Source organism: Mandrillus leucophaeus, unplaced genomic scaffold (assembly GCF_000951045.1).
Source record: "Mandrillus leucophaeus isolate KB7577 unplaced genomic scaffold, Mleu.le_1.0 Scaffold547, whole genome shotgun sequence".
In the NCBI taxonomy this organism is placed as follows: Eukaryota; Metazoa; Chordata; class Mammalia; order Primates; family Cercopithecidae; genus Mandrillus; species Mandrillus leucophaeus.
Window position 1 is genome coordinate 353,304 of NW_012105886.1, and position 5,803 is coordinate 359,106.

General features: G+C 46.6%; 1 pseudogene across 1 annotated transcript; it reads left to right on the forward strand.

The window, feature by feature from the left end:
• Positions 1-1,442: 1,442 nt before the first annotated feature.
• On the forward strand, positions 1,443-2,089 carry LOC105552200 (annotated as a pseudogene). Its single transcript, XR_001007961.1, has one exon. The product of XR_001007961.1 is annotated as an interferon-induced transmembrane protein 3 pseudogene (transcript).
• Positions 2,090-5,803: the final 3,714 nt, after the last annotated feature.

The window sequence follows — 5,803 nt, forward strand, 5'->3', positions numbered from 1 at the left end:
TTTCTCCTTCCTTCCTTCCTTCCTTCCTTCCTTCCTTCCTTCCTTCCTTCCTTCCTTCCTTCCTTCTTTCCTTCCTTCTTTCTTTTTGAGTCTCACTCTGTTGCCCAGGCTGGAATGCAGTGCCACAATTTCTGCTCCCTGCAACCTCTGCCTCCCAGGCTCAAGCTATTCTCCTGCTTCAGCCTCCTGAGTAGCTGGGATTACAGGAACACACCACCATGTGCAGCTATTTTTTTTTTTTTTTTCGTGTTTTAGTAGAAATGGGTTTCACCATGTTGGCCAGGCTGGTCTTGAACTCACAACCTCAAATGATCCACCTGCCTCAGCCTCCCAAAGTGCTGGGATTACAGGCATGAGCCACCAGGCCTGGCTGAGGTTCTAGTCTTTTGATTGGGTGGTAGAGGGGCAGTCACCCAGCTGTGTGGGCGTGAGGAGAGGAGCTAGGAGTCTTTTTCTTCCTATGAAGATTTTCACTCATTCCTGCTTTCATCTCCTTCTAGCAACTTCACCTTCCCGCAACCTCACCTTCCCAAGTACTTGGTACCTTCAACTCCTGAGGTTCTTTGGTATGAATTAGACCACTTCTTTTTTTTTTGTTTTGTTTTTTTGAGATGGAGTCTCGCTTTGTCGCCCAGGCTGGAGTGCAGTAGTGCAATCTTGGCTCACTGCAAGATCTGCCTCCTAGGTTCACGCCATTCTCCTGTCTCAGCCTCCCGAGTAGCTGGGACTACAGGTGCCCGCCACCACGCTTAAACCCGGCTAATTTTTTGTATTTTCTAGTAGAGACGGAGTTTCACCGTGTTAGCCAGGATGGTCTCGATCTCCTGAACTCGTGATCCGCCCACCTCGGCCTCCTAAAGTGCTGGGATTACAGGCGTGAGCCACCGCGCCTGGCTGAATTAGACCACTTCTTGCTCATCTAGACTACAGATCCTCAACTTTAAATTTTTGCAGTCTTTTGAGTCACTTAAAACTCATCCATCTATTTTCTTTTCTTTTCTCTTTTCTCTTATTTTCTTTTCTTTTCTTAGATGGAGTTTCTTAGATGGAGTCTATTGCACTGACTGGAGTGCAGTGGCACAATCTTGGCTCACTGCAACCTCTGCCTCCCGGGTTCAAGTGAGTCTCCTGCCTTAGCCTCCTGAGTAGCTGGGACTACAGGCACACGCCACCACACCCAGCTAATTTTTTGTATGTTTAGTAGAGACAGGGTTTCACTATGTTGGCCAGGCTGGTCTTGAACTCCTGACCTCAGGCGATCCACCCGCCTCAGTCTTCCAAAGTGCTGGGATTGCAGGCGTGAGCCACTGTGCCCGGCCTCATCCATCTACTTTCTAGATTCCAAAATTGTACTGACATCTCTTGTATTCTCCTATCACTGCTCTTGTTTTCTCTGTTCCATAGGTTTATGCATTTTAAACACTGTTGTCATTTTAGTGAGAATTCAAGAGGAAACAGAAATAAATGCAGCTGGAGAAGCATCCCACCATCCTGACCACAGCTGATCTTCCCTGGACACCATGAACCACGCTGTCCAGACCATCTTCACTCCCACCAACACCAGCCACCCCTCAACTGCGAAATGCTCAAGGAGGAGCACGAGGTAGCTGTGCTGAGGGTGCCCCACAACCCTGCTCCCCTGACATCCACTGTGATCCACATCCACAGTGAGACCGCTGTGCCCGACCACGTCATCTGGTCCCTGTTCAACACCCTCTTCATGAACTGGTGCTACCTGGGCTTCATAGCATTCACCTACTCCATGAAGTCTAGGGACAGGAAGATGGTTGGCGACCTGAGCGGGGCCCAGGCCTACGCCTCCACTGCCAAGTGCCTGAACGTTTGCATCCTCATCCTGGACATCCATGTGAACACAGCACTCATCATCCTTTTCACCAGTAGCTCTATGATAATATTCCAAGCAATTTCTCAAACGGTAAAGAATCTCCAAGGCCAGCAGTAGCGCCCAGTTACTTGCCGTCCACTGCAGGCCCTACACCCTGGGCCTGAGTTCTGTATCAGCCCTTTATTCTCACATACTTTTCTACAATGGCATTCAATAAAGTGCACGTGTTCCTGGAAAAAAGAAAGAAAGAAAGAAATGCAGCTGTTCAGTCCTCCACATTCAGCACAGAGGTCTTTATTCTCTCAACCCCCTTCAACCAGACTTTTATCCCTGCCACTTTGCTGAAACTGTTCTTATCAAGGTCAAAACTTTGCCTAATCCACTGGACAATTCTCAAGCCTTATCTTACTTAAATTCTCAGTAGGATTTGATATGATTAATCCCTTCTCCTTGAAGCCCTCTCTGTCTTTCTTGCCATCTCTCGGCGTCCTTTTCTGGTATCTCCTTCTCACCTTTAACTGTTGTGTGCCCTCGGGCTCAGTCCTTTTTTCTTCTCTACTTACATTCTCTTGGGTGGCATGCGGTCATGTGGGTTTAAATACCATCTATTTGCCAATATCTATTGGCTCTCCATATCCGTGGGTTCTGTGTCCATGGAGTCAACCAACTGTGGATCAGAAATATTCAGAAAAAAAATGTTTGTACTGAACATGTACAGAATTTTCTTGTCATCATAGCAAGAATGACAATTAAACAATATAAAGTATAACAACTATTTATATAGCATTTGCATTGTATTAGGTATGATATCAGTAATTTAGCTATGATTTAAAGTACATAAGCCAGATGCAGTGGCTCACGCCTGTAATCCCAGCACTCTGGGAGGCTGAGGCAGGTGGATCACTTGAGGTCAGGAGTTCAAGACCAGCCTGGCCAACATGGCAAAACTCTGTCTCTACTAAAAATACAAAAGTTAGCCGGGTGTGATGACATACACCTGTAGTCGCAGCTACTCGGGAGGCTGAGGCAGGAGAATAGCTTGAACCTGGGAGGTGGAGGTTGCAGTGAGCTGAGATTGCACCACTACACTCCAGCCTGGGTGACAGAGTGAGACTTTTTCTCAAAAAAAAAAAAAAAAAAAGAAAAGAAAGAAAGAAAAAGAAATACACAGGAGAATATGCATTGGTTATATGCAAATACTACACCACCTTTTTTTTTGTTTGTTTGTTTTTGAGACTGTCACCCAGGGTGGAGTACAGTGGTGCAATCATGGCTCACTGCAGCTTTGACCTTTCTGGCTCAAGCAATCCTCTTGTCTCAGCCTCCTGAGTAGCTGGAACTACAGGCGTGAGCCTCCACACTGGGCTAATTTTTGTATTTTTCATAGAGATGGAGTTCTGCCATATTGCCCAGTCTGGTCTCCAACTCCTGGGCTCAAGTGATCCTCCCACCTTGGCTTCCCAAAATGCTGGGATTACCAGGTGGGATGAGCCACTGCACCTGGCCTACTACACCATTTTGTATCAGGAACTTGAGCATCTGTGGATTTTGGTATCCCCAGGAGGTCCTGGAACCAATCCTCCTGCATACCACAGTCGACTGTATATATCTTCAGCTCCAACCTCTGCAACACACTGGAGCTTCATACTTGCGTATGTTTACCCATCTATCTGAGACTTCCCATTGGAAGTCCAATAAGTGTCTCAAATTGGACCTCTTCAAAATAGAACTTGCTTTTATCCTTCAAATCGCCTACCTCAGTCTTCTCCATTTCAGTATATACTACTAAGATTCACCTAGATTTTGCTTGGGTTGAACACCCAGGGGTCATCCTTGGTTAGGCTATTCCCCTGACACCTACATTAATCCAACTTCATGATCCAATTTCAACTCCAAAATATATCTTGGTTGGTGGGGCACAATGACTCATGTCCATAATCCCAGCACTTTGGGGTATTGAGGTGGGCAGATCATTTGAGCCCAGGAGTTCAAGATCAGCCTGGGCAACATAGTGAGACCCTAAAAGTACTAAAACCAAGAACAAAAACAAACAAACAAACAAAAAACACCAAAAAAAAAAAAAAACAACCCACAAAAAGAAATCCAAAACAGATCTTGGTCAAACGACTTCTCACCATGTCCTCTGCTGCTCCCCTAGTCCAAGTCAGCTCTCTCTTACCTGGACACCTGTCATGGCTGCCAGGCTTATGGTTTTTCTGCTATCATTCTTGCTCCTTTCCCACACTGCAGTCTATTTTCTGCGTAGCAGTGAGAGTGCTAGTTATTTATTTAGTTATTTAGTTATTTTAGAGACAGGGTCCCGCTCTGTTGCCCAGGCTGGAGTTCAGTGGTGTAATCAAAGCTCACTGCAGCCTCAAATTCCTGGGCTCAATCCTCCTGCCTCCCGAGTAGCTGGGACCACAGGCATAAGCCATCGTGCCTAGCTGAGAGTGCTGTTTGCAAAGAGCAAGTCAGCCAGGTCACCCCTACTCATAGCCATCCAATGGCATCCATCACACTCTGGATGAAACCACCTGCTTACCAAGGCCTACAACGCTTAACAAAGACAGGCCGCCACCTCCCTCTCAACCTCACTTTCACACTGTTCTGGTCACACCAGCCTTCGTGCTTTTCCTTCACATGCCCAGCTCAGCCCTGCCTCAGATCTTTATGTTTCTTCTTTTGCCTGATGCTTTTCTTGAAGATCTTTATGTCATTCACATATCTGCTTAAATGCCATCTCCTCAAAGAAGTCTTCTCTGGCTATCCTATCTAAAAGAAGCCCCCTTCCTCATCAGTCTCCATCTCCTTAGATAGCTGCCTGCTTCTGGCCGGGCGCAGTGGCTCACGCCTGTAATCCCAGCACTTTGGGAGGCTGAGGCAGATGGATCACTTGAGGTCAGGAGTTTGAGACCAGCCTGGCCAACATGGTGAAACCCCGTCTCTACTAGAAATACAAAAATTAGCCAAGTATGGTGGCGGGTGCCTGTAATGCCAGCTACTAGGGAGGCTGAGGCAGCAGAATCACTTGAACCCAGGAGACTCTGTCTCAAAAAAAAAAAAAAAAAAAAAAGAAAAGAAAAAGAAAAAAGAAAATAAAGAAACAAGCAAGATAGCTCCCTGCTTCCTTGAGGTCCTCATTCCCCTGGAGACAGCTCCTCCAAGTAATGACCACTGTGGCCATTGCCAGGGAGAGGGTGTCATCATGACACCTGTGCTGAATATCCCACCAGACAGGATGAGTGCCTAGAAAATCAATGTGGCATTTTTTTCATCCTGAGTCTACAAAGCAAAACTCACACCTGCTAAGAGAGCTCTGTGATCAGAGTACATGTCCTCCCTGTATTTTGTTTTATTTTTACCATTGTCTGATGTGAATTGGCCAGAGCAGGTAAGACAGAGGAAGAGTGACCTGCCTGTATTGTAGATTTAGGGAGTGCAGAGGGACATTCTGTCAGGAAAATGTGTGTAGACTGGGAAGGACATGCCAATCAGGAAAGATCCCATAAAACTAACTTTTAAAAACATTTGTATAAGACCAGACCTTAATGACTTCATCTTCTGGCTCTGCTAATTCCCTTCTTGGCTTCACACTGAGATTCAGATTAAGCAGCGGTTGACTCGAGCCAACTGCAGTCAGCACTGGGGGACTTGGACATTGGTTGAGTTCGGAAAGACACCAACTGCGGGAAGGAGGAATTTTTGCCACACTCCTATTTCGGGGGTGTACTTTGTGCTTGAGGAGCAGCCAGGATTTCTTTGGGATCTTTCCTTGAGAAAGGGCTGCAAGAACCCAGATCCCTAGCCATGACCTGGCCAATGAAGGCTGTCGGGAACGGGAGGATTCAGTCTATCAGCAAGCAGCCTCTCAGCCAAGATGGAGAGTAAAGGTATTGAGTGCAGACCGAGTGTCCTGCAGGTGCTACGTAATGTGCTCTACCTGTGTGATCACAGAAA